General features: G+C 38.9%; 1 pseudogene; it reads right to left on the bottom strand.

Annotated features, from left to right (window-relative positions):
• The window catches only part of LOC139735432 (uncharacterized), a 48,173-nt pseudogene extending 36,262 nt beyond the window's left edge, over positions 1-11,911 (bottom strand).
• Positions 11,912-12,040: the final 129 nt, after the last annotated feature.

Here is a 12,040-nt window from a genome sequence, read left to right on the forward strand (position 1 = left end):
CGAATGAATTGTGCAACGGCACCACTCCTGTGACTAAAGTTGCAGTTCCTGTCCAGAGGCAATCACTAATAGGATATTTTGTTTGTTTGTTTTCTGTTTTCTATTTGCTCCTGTGGCCAAAGCAATTCTGTTTGTGGCAGTCTTGCGGCTTATCTTCAGCTGGGTCATAAACATTCATACACAGTGACTATGTTTGCATGGCACCTTGTGATTTTTCAAAGTCAATTTCCCCATCATGATAAAATCCTTGTTCCGACATTGCCAATTGCAAAGTCACATTCAAGAAAAGTTACGCTGATAATTGATAAAAGAACTCACAGAACTGAGTTTTATTCCTAAAACATGTAGGAAGGTAAATAGTTCTTGTGGTTGAGAATCAATCACAAGGTTATTTTCATTTGACGAAGCCAAGTTTTGAGGCTCTTTTCTTTTCCCTGTCTCCATTTCTTGCAAAGCGAGGTCAGATGTATTGCAGCATTTCCATTATATCACAACTGAGAAACAATTGTCTTACTTGTTTTTTTTTTTCTTCCTTTTTTGCTGAGGGTCAAGTACAAGTGAATGTGAAATGCATAACAACAAGCAAAACACCGCCTCTTCAGAAGGTTAAAGAATTGTTCAAATGTTTTTGCCAAGGACGAAGAAGTACAACAGAATATAAGAGCAACACTTGTTATTAATGGCAATGCCAGATCAAGTTTTTTTGTTTCTTTCTAGCTTTTTTTTAAGGGGGGGGGGGGGTGGGCAGGTCACGTGATTGCATAGGCAAAGATGCAGTACTGGCAAGAAGGACTCAAAAATCAAACTTTGCGTTTAAATCCCTGTGTCACTTACTTCTTCATTGCTTTTATCTATTCATTCATCTAAGTATAATTTTATAAATTCCTCTTTTTTATTATTTTCATCTTAATTTTTTTTTCTGTATAAGAGAATCAACCCAAACAGAGTACGAGCAAAGGTTTTGTGCACACTACATGTTTTTCGCAGGTTCAATTTCTACTGACTACTATGCATGTCGAGGATCAAATGATAGTAGTGCAAAGTTTATGCGCTCACTACTTAAGATTAAAAATGTAGCAAACTTTCTTGTAACATACTTGAAAGAAAGATCTGTTAAGTGGCTAGATTCACCATGCTAAAAATATCTCAAAATTAAAAAAAAAAAATTCAGCTGTCTCCCTGAATGCAAGTGAACCTGGTTACACCCGCACATCCTTTACTTTTACTGTATATACTGGTACAATGTCATGAAAAGTAGGCAAAGAAATCCACACATACACAAATTTAGAGCCATCTTTTTCAGAGGTAAAAACATAGTCTTAATATGACTGCAGAAACTGTTGATTTTTGCCCTCTCTCATTACATGTAGAAAAGAGCATGAAGAAACAATGGCAACAACAAAAGTACATGCTGAGAAGACATCTGCATGTGTATGTGTGTGTGGTGGCTTTGAGTGTAGACTTGCCAGTACTGCACGCAAAGAATGCATGCATGCTGTAAAGGAAGGAGAGGGGGGCAGGGGGGTAGCATGCAAGCAGACGGGGGAATACACTCCCTCCTCCTCCTCCTCTTTCCCCCACGATAGGACCCACCTTGGGCTGGGGGACGGGCGTGTCCGAGCCGAAGAGGTCCACCCCGGGGTTCTCCTCGTTCTTCAGCCCAAAGAGGATGGCCTCGTCATCGAAGATGCTCTTGCTCTTGGTCCGTCTCCGGGACAACTGGAGGAGAAACGGAGGATGCGGGGAAAATGTGAGGATGGATGTGCTGCTCTTAAATTGGTTCTCAAAGTCAACAATATGCACACAGGGGGGAGTTAATGATTGAATTTTGTTACATGCTCAAACACTTGGCCACTATTTGCCAAGTTGTAGATCTGTATGCATTTGACTACTTTACCAAAAACCTGTCTCTAGTGTGAATTACTGCAACATTGCTCACACAAAAAAATCTTGATCAGACAAAAAGTACGTGTATAGGGGAGGGGTATATGTCCTCCCTCTTTGCTGGCAACAACTTTGAAGACAAATGTGCCCATCATGAATGTCAGCATGATCATGGATGTTCCAATGGGCATACAAGTACAGCAAGAGTTATAATTTGGTCACTACCAGTTTGGCAAGTTCAAGATACCCTGCATACTGTAAGGCATCATTATCTTCTTTTAAATTGAATCGCAAAGTGAAAGTGTTTCTCCCATCATTCCAGAGGGAGAAGTCTTACCTGTTCTTCCTTTGTGTTTGGTTCCAATTTGTCCCTCTTTGGGGGTGGGGCTGGGGGTTCCCCAAACAGCTCTTCATCCTTCTCGTCGTCGTCGTTGAAGAGGCTGAGTGTGTTCTGTGTGCGGTTCGCCTTGGAGGTTGGCGAGGACTCTGATTTCTGTAGGGTAGGAAAATATCAAATTTACATATCAACTGCCCACAAATCATTCCACTTTACACACAAACACACACATATGCACACATATACATACACACACACTTGCACTAAACAATCATTATTCCTCAGGTTTACAAATGAAGTGATCATTTCTCAGAAAATCAAAATCAACAGGCTACTCTCTTTGCTCTGAGTCAATAAAAAGGAAAAGGAAATTCAGTGCTGCACTAACATCACTTCTAGGCAAATATGGTGTCATGACGTCAGAAATCTATATTCATTCATCTACAACTGTATCTGTCTATCCATCTATTCATCTATCTACATATCTATGTCTATCCATCCATCTATCTATCTATCTATCTATCTATCTATCTATCTATCTATCTATCTATCTATCTATCTATCTATCTATACGTACATACATACATACATACATCTATCCACACCTATAAATTCATCTGTTAATCTGTCCATAAATTGTATGAACATACCTATACATACATATGTATGTACGTACATTGTATGTGAACATAAATATGTATGTAAGTAGGTACATTGTACATATGTTTGGATGTATGCATGCATGTCATAAAGTGAATGTAAAATGAATCTATCTATGAAACAATCAATTCATATGTTTCCCTATCAATCTCTTCACTATAGACTCACCTCAGCTGGAGGTTCTACCTCCACCTTTGGGGGACTCCCAAATATATCAGACCCTTCAAAGAGGGCAACACCACCAGGAGGCTTCTTTCTGGCACTGGACGGAGAAAAAGAAGTGGTATCATATCTTGACATTATAAATCGGTGGCCAATATTTTTAATTTTTCACTGATTCAGCAGAAAAAATTCTTTCATGATTGAAAACAGTTGACTCTCCTGAAAGGGTACTTTCAAACTGAATGTACATTACCTCATAATGCTTAAGAGGCTATCTCAATATGTAATACTTCACAATGTGCACTAACTGATTTAAGTACTTCAAAACATACAAGGAACATGTGGAGACTTTCCCTTAATGTGACAAGCATGATGACACTCCTACAGAATTATGAGCTCTTTGTGATAAATATCAAACCCTTCTCCCAAGCTTGAATTCTGAGACTGTAACTCACGTCAGCAATGGAGGGGGGGGGGGGGGGGGGAGGGGTTAAAAACAAGAGGAAAAGATGGTTCAATGGGTTATATAATTATGGCTGAAATAGAAAATTGCATAAAAGAAGAAGAAGAAGAAGAAGAAAAAAAAAAAACCAGCCCCCAAACCGAGAGAAAGGGAAAGGGGAGACGGGAAAAGAAAAAGATGGGAGGGGCAGGGGGCGTGGCACAGAGGGGGCGTGGCAAAAGGGGTGTGGCACATGGTACTCACGGTTCCTTGGCCTTGGAGGTGGCAGCAAACAGGTCATCCTCACCGGTCTCCTCTATGTCATCAAACAATCCCTGGTTCTTCTTGGCTGTGGCCTACGGGACGAGTTTTAGACAAGAGGTAAACGTGAGCAAAAGAGAAGTTTCATCAATCAGTACACCTTGTATTGACAATAGAAAAATCAGTGGAAGTATTTAGAAAGAGAGAAGGGGAGGGGGAGAACAAAGTTGTGGATTAAGATGTAGAATAATACAAACATTATACAGGTAGGAAGAAAATTGCCTTGCTAGTTTGCCTTCTGTTTTTGTTGTTGACAAGTGGAGAGAAATCAGGTGAAAAAGAAGAAGTAACTCTCTCCACATGTTTCATTTTAGTACGTCTGTAATGGGTCCAAATTGACTTTGTTACAAAATTTTCAACTGCCTTCAGAGCCTATAAATAGCTACTTATCACCAAAGCATAATAGCTACTTATCACAGAAGCAGTACTTTTATTTACAAACTAAGATAAATTTCAAACTGTAAATAGAAGAAATATGAATTCCTGTGAAAACTGAATGATGAAAGCCTCTTCTCTTTCTGCATGCAGAAAACTCGTAAAATCAAAGTAAGCAAAAAAAAAAAAAAAAAAAAAGAAAAAAGAGAGGGAGCTTATGACTAATAATCACCTTCGTGTCATCTTTAGGAAGTGGAGGAGGTGCCGCGAAGAGGTCATCCTCGTTATCGTCTGCAAAGAGTTTGTCACTGTCGTTCTGGGCTTTCCCCTTCTCTGCTGGTCTGTACAGTCAGGGACAAGCAATGGCAAAGAACATAATTACAAGTTTCACCTTTCAATTCCAAGATGAGAGCACTTCTGAATGTAAACCAAAACTCAGACAACCTATATTCCCTCAAACATACTTTCTACATGAAAATGTCTGATACTTTTCTGCTCAAGATTTCTTGGAATATATGGCACTCAGTATACATCATGAAGAAAGGAACCATGTACACATTGATAGAACTGTGAAATTCCTCCCCTGAAAATTAGAACTTTGCAACATCTAACCAGTTTGGAACTACTGGTACTAAACATCTGTTTCATAAGCTTGTATTGAATAGGCAGGGTACAGGGGACAACAAATCAACATTTGAGCCAAACATAGAGTAATATAAGTCGTACTATAAAGTTTTGGCCAAGGTGTATAAATGGTGCAATGCAGGGACTACAATGATGGATGGCAGGACCACCTTGGAGACCAGTGCTCAGAATAAAAAAGCCAGTAACCCTTTCTCAATCATCATCATCATCACTATAATCATCATCACCATCATCATCATCATCATCATCATCACCATCATCATCACCATCATCATCATCATCACCATCATCACCATCATCACCATCATCACCATCATCACCATCATCACCATCATCATCATCATCATCATCATCATCATCATTATCATTACTACTATAATTAATAATTATTTTGGGAGAGCATCTCCAGCCTTACTTGGATGGCACTCCAAACAGGTCCTCGTCGACGTTGTCAAACAGGCCGCCTCCCAGCGGCGTTTGGCCGGTCTTGGCACGGCCCGCCCCTGGTGCTCCCACCATAGTGTTGACGTACATGCCTTCCATCCCCGTCGTCCTCTAGAGGGGGCGGTTCCGTCTGCCCACCGACGGGGCCAGCACTGCCAAACACGTTGACTGCACCAACAGGTATCTGATGAAAATGTGGCAGCAACATTGACCAATGATGAATATAGAGATCAAACTTTTTGTGTTGCCTCAGGCTTGATGTGCCATGGGTGTAATAGCCCAGTTGTATATGGCTCTTGAAAAATATATTGAAATGATCACTTTGAGCATAATGGCAACTACAACAAATATTTCAGTGAATAGATGCAAATGCACCCAATACTATCACGCCACAATATTCTTTGCAAAGGTGCATGTGTCGAACAGCAAGGAGCTATTATCATCTCAACTACATGAACATAAGCACAATCATGTTGAAAATAAATTCTTGCTTGAGTTTTCAGGCTGTTTCTGTGCTCTGTGGCACACTTAAAAACCATGCAGAAATTACACTGAGTTCTGCTCCCAAGATACAATCCTAACTTGTAACGATTGTTCAGTGGATTCTTTGTTCCCTTGATAAAATCTATAAATTTGGCAACAAAACACAAAAATCAGCAAAATTTACAAAAAAAAATGGCTTCCCTTTAATACAGAAAAAAAAAATGCTGGCAAGGTGCACTAAAATTAGTTGGTTACCATGGAACATTGGACCAGTCACGGCATCAGGTAAATATATGCTTGCAAAGCAGGGAGAAGGAGGGTGGGAGGGAGGGAGGAATGTGCTAGCTCATCCTTTTACCCCCCTGGAGTGGAAAAGAAGCAACATCCGCAACTGTCTCTTAAAAAAGAGAAACCTTACACTTCTCGGTGACATACACGTACACGTTGACAAACTGTTGCCCCAAAATCAGAAAGACAATAAACAGATCATGATGATCACACATAAAAAAGGAGAGAGAGAGAAAAAAAAAAAGGACTTGGCAGAAGAGGGTATAATCTGCATGCTCTCTGCCAGTGGACTAAATATATCCCCCCAAGTTGAGTCGGCGTGCTAATTTTATCCACAGCGATGAATTAAAAGAGGGAAGGAAATTCAACGGCTTATGAGTGCGGGAAATGAATCACAGAAACTCTGCCCTCGAAGAACACAAAAGATCTGTCCTCAAGGAGTGGGCGCTTATTAAAACTTGTGGGGGGAACGACGGATCTTAACAAAACTTCAGAGTCAATATTAAACCGACAGGGGGGAGAGCTGCTGAAAAATGGTGAAAATGCCTCCCTTCAAAGATATATCTTCACTGTACAATTCACGACTAATGCTATGCATCAAGATTAAATTTGCGGTATTACAATCAATAATACAAAATGACACTTTTTTACTCTCTAAACTGCTTTTTTTTTAAAAGCTCAATGTATCTTATTTGTACCTGGGTTGCTTGGAATACATTTAAAAAAATGGACAAGCCAACTTGAAATTTAAATTCACCATTTGCACTTGCATATGAACTCATTGTAAAACCTATGTGAAGGACATTTATGGAGTACACAGACTGTTAATACTCCATGTTCAACTGCAGCTGCATTTCAGATCAGCTTTTCTACAAGTCAACATATTATGTGACTCATGAACAGGACATTTACTGAAATTACCCTGTGCAGGAGAACTGCAATCCAGGGATTAAAAACGAAAAAAAAAAAAAAAAAACAGCACCTCAACTCTCACATATCAGAGTGAAAAACATGGTAAAGCAGTCCCACCGACACACATAGACATCATGGAAATAGGTAAATACCACATGATGCACATCATACCACTCCCACTGCCCCCCCCCCCCCACACACACAATGGTTCATTCCAAGTGCACATACAGGCAACTGCATGGACACATTAATCCTCTCCGTGCCGAGGAATTTGGACGGTATGCGCAACATTTTGGGGGTTTTCTGTGCCAATCAGCATTCAAAGCACTCAAAGGATTAAAAAGTGTCATTTCAAAGAGAGAGTTTGACAATTAATGTATTCCCATGATAGAAGAAATTATGACAGCCTCCCTTTGTAAGTCTTCCCAATTTCTACACCATTCAGTCCTAGAGATCAGTACCAATGCCTGAATGCTTTAAACAAATCAGGCACTGCTTTGATTTAGGATCACTTTGTTATTTTTCATTTGACTTCCAGACATTTTCTATGTCACCTCGCAGAAATATTCAAACTCTGGTCATGCTGGAACAAGAGAGTGATGATTGCTGTTTGAGGAGGTTTTTTTTAAATATGTGGCTCAGTGTCTGATTACTGCACTAGGGTTTAGTCCTTTTCCATACCTGTCAAATTTCATATAATCATCAGCGTTTTTTTTTTCTTTTAAGTTTGACCAAATCATTTAATCACTTACTGTTTTTTCCTTTTTACTTCCTAGTCACGGTATGTGGAATTAGAAGCACTTGATCATGTTGAAATGTGTAGTATTTTTTAAAAACATAATTACCATGGTTTATTGTATTATTTCAATATTGAGTTATCTAAATCTTACTTTCTATGTTTTTCTATACTTTTTCAGGCTACCAAATTTCCCCATTGAACCACTAAAATCTGAACTTTAGTGATTTGGTAGAACGAATGGGTGACAACAACAACAACAACAACAACAACAACAACAACAACAACAACAACAACAACAACAACAACAACAACAACAATAATAACAACAACGGTTAATGTTGAGCCTTACGCCAATCAAGTGGTTTGGAAGCAGTCTCACTGTTCTCACCTTCTTCTTGGGGGGTTTCTGTTGAGGCTTGCCTTCCCCAAACAGATCACTGTCATTCTCCTCCCCAAAGAGGTCTACTGGTTTCTTGGCCTTTGGCTTCCCTGCTCCTAAAAGAATTACCAATAAGGTGTGAGGTATTTTAAAGGCATAATTTACCATTTGCAGATGAAACAAAAACCCAGCATTAGTGCTTTAAAATAGTTCTAAAATGTGAGTTAGGGATAGAAACACCCACTGTAAAATTTGAATCCGTATTATCGATGCAAAGTATTGTTAAATACACAAAATGTGAACAATAGCTATAATAAAAATGTTTCAAGACTCAACCGTCTACAGTTATGGCTTATTAAGAAAAATTCTGATATCTCCTTATATTTTACACTTTATTGCGAAAATTTTATGTGGTAGGATGTTTTGTAATACAACGGACCTACACATATGCATCAAATGCGAAATCACTGCTCCCAAAGGTAAACTGGACCTTTAAGCATCAATCTACCATTGTAACCACAGCACGCATGATTCTACGCACTTGTTCGAAATATACAAAGAGCGAGTAACTGCACTATATATATCTCTAACAACAAAATATAGCATATTGTCTGCATACCATTTAGGCATATATCGATTATCTTTTTCTGTTGTAAAATTAATCAACACCTATCTATCTATCTATCAATCTACCAACTTTCCTTCTCTCGATTTGCTAATACATAATATTCATAATAGCAATTGATATTTCTGTATATATGCACAGTAAGGAAAAGAGGATGTAAAAAAAAATGCACCTTCAAATAGTTTTATGTACATTTACGACAACCTTATGAAAGGAAAATATACGTCTGCACATAAATACCACACGCTGCGAAAGTGGACATTATTGCAGTGTGGAAATTTCCACGCATTTCATGCAACTTTATTTTTTGCTTATAACATGTAATAATACTGCAAAACTTCAGATTTTAGCATCCATGAAACTTTTGCGAATCTCACAAAAGTGTTTGTATACACAATGCATTGGCAGTGGTGATTCACAAAAATTTGATGCCGTATAAACAGTCGTTGGCCCTAATTCATGAAAGTTTCATGCTGCAGAATGTTCTTGGTTTTTACAGTAGTTTATATCTTTCATTCTGCAGAAATAGAAACATGCGAAATTCCTTTCACCTGACTGAGCGCATAGAATTACTCAAGTGAAAATGTCCGCTTTTACAGTACTGTCTGAGACACTCCCGTACCTTTCTTTAGGGCCGCTTTGTTCTGTCCCGAAAACAAGGGGTCCTCCTCCTGGCCCGCAAATAGACCTCCCGACTTTGATTCCTCTGGGCGTGACTCCTAAATAAATATACACATGTTGATGTGACCCATGAGGGCGTTTGATAGAAGACACACAGAATAATGTGGTAACCATGAAAAAAAAAATGTATATGAGAGAATGTTTGTGTAAAGCTGCAGTACATTACAGAGAAAAAGAGAGGGGGGGGGGGGAGGAGGAGAGGGGGGCAATTACACGTGAAATAGTTCTGGTGGAGAGAGATACAGTGTATGTCACTGCGTATGCACAAACACGCAAGTTACGTGTACACCCATCACACAAATTGCTTACTTTGAATATATTATTTTGTGAGTCACTGCCCCAAAGAACAGAAGCTCGTGGAAGAAACACACTTCTTCTCTCTTCATTTATAGTCGAAGTCAAAAGAAAATACCTCGACCTCAGTGACTAGGAACACAGGTGGAATACAGCAATAAAATGGGGGTGGGGGGGGGGGGAGGACAAAAACAGGGCTGGTAGACATAAAGGAGGGGGGGGGGCAAAAACAGAGCTGGTAGGCAGAAGACTTTGTGGTTGAGGTTAAGGTCAATCTTGGCAACCATTGTGACAATGATCGGATTAAAAAGTGTCCTTAATACTGCACATATTGATGATAGAACAAGTGTGGAGGGATCAGGCCGAGTGCTGGCTGCATAAAACTTCAACAGAATCATGGAGCAATGACAAGCACAATTAAGAGTATGCCACTTCCCTTACCCTCGTACCATTTCTACTACTCCTAACAACAACAACAACATCAGTAATAATAGTATTAACCCGTTCCATACGGGAGCCTGGTGGCCTGCGTATAAAGTCTATGGGATTTTCAGAATTCAGTATAGAACAGGTTAATAATAATATTTAAAAATCCACACAGTCCCACCATTACTATTTCAATTGAATTGACTGCTTCAAATAAAGAAAGAAAGAAAATGCTGCTTGTGGCAAACCATGCATCATTTACAAAGACTTTACCTTATCACTCTGCATTTCATTTAAATCGTTTTAAAAGACAAACCAGCCGCTGTGTTCACAAAGAAGAAAAGAAAAAATAAATAACCATCAAGTCTCCTGTTTTGAACTTGAAACCCCCAATTTGCAATTTTAGCCAGTGAAGACATCTTGGAAGGTGTAAAATGCTTTCCTAACATTCATTATTACTTTGTATGTAATACTTACGCAATTTTACCATAAATATGCATAAAGCTTTATTCTTTCTTTTTGTTTTTTTTTATATTTCCTAAAGTGTCAGGGATAAGTACTCCCTTCCCATCATGCACTTCCTTCTGTTCAATGAACACCACAAATCTCCATCAAGAAATATTGAATATCGTAGAATACTTTGAATGAACATCCTCTTGAGGAATATGAAAGGCACAACTGTTTCTCTGAGTCAAGGCACTGCTCGACGTACATGTGCACCCTGTCTGCACCCCGACGAGGGGTTGGGACTAGTGACAGTCAAGTGAATCAATGACAGCGTGAATGTTAGTCATGTACGTCGTAACCTCCCCAGATTTCTCAACTACGGAATCGCCTCGGACTGATCTCCGGGGAAAGCAACTCTATCAGTGAGATTCAAGTCACAACCGATTTGGCTCCATTAATTAAAAAAGAAAAAAAAAAGAAAACCAAAACTGCACTCTATAGCTGACAAGAATCATAGCTCCAGTTATCACTCGTAAGCTTGCATCTCGGCACAGCCTGAGAAATTCATCCCACGACTGGGAAACGATTTCCACGGAATTCCGTAATCCACCACCTAATTGGGAATTAAAAGTGCCTTGGCTGGGACGAGGGGTAAGTTAGGAATTGGTAATTATCAATTATGAAAGGATGTTCATCTTGCACACTGGAGAAAGAAAGCACTTAATTAACCTTCAATCTGTAGATTGATTTCTGCAATTTTGTCAGAGTTGCTCATTCCAGAAAAAAACCCCACCATTTTAGAATGAGTAATGTGAATAAAACTAGTATGTGAACTACAACTTCAGAGCACAAGCAACAAATACAGATGAAAATCATCCCATAAGCTTTCACAATTATAACATTATTTTCTTTAACACAGCTCAATCTAGTTGATGGCATCTTTCAACAAATGATCAAATTGGGACTGTAATGTAAACTTGCTAACAACCGAGTCCAGGGACATAATGAAGAATATATCTTGCCATTGACTTCTTTTGCTGGCCTCTTGAAAAGGACTGCTTCAAAATATTTGAACTATTCCAAGATCAAAAAAATTCAAGTGAGATCTTCAGCAGAAAAGGGCAACTTTGCTGATATGTGAGATAAATAGACTCACAGAGTTGCATTAACTCTCAGAGTGTTAATGTGATATTTTCAGCTAATCATAATCTTGGCATTAAAGACTGCATAAAAGAGAAAAAAAAATATAGATGAACAAAATGGGGATTATGATCCATACATGTTTAATACTCTTCTATCCAGTTAAAAATATTACAACATATTCAAAATACCTGTTTTTCTATTTGTTCAGCAATAACCTCATCAGGCTACATGGAACAAGTATGGATTGGTGTCATTTTTCAATTATATAGTAAGATGTGGAGGTACATATTATAACAGAAGACATTGAGACAGATCAAGCACAGGAAGTGGACATGAGAGTGTTGTTAGACACG

The sequence above is a fragment of the Diadema antillarum genome, unplaced genomic scaffold (assembly GCF_040938485.1).
Source record: "Diadema antillarum isolate AM-2024a unplaced genomic scaffold, OU_Dant_1.0 seq00000578_RagTag, whole genome shotgun sequence".
Lineage (NCBI taxonomy): Eukaryota > Metazoa > Echinodermata > Echinoidea > Diadematoida > Diadematidae > Diadema > Diadema antillarum.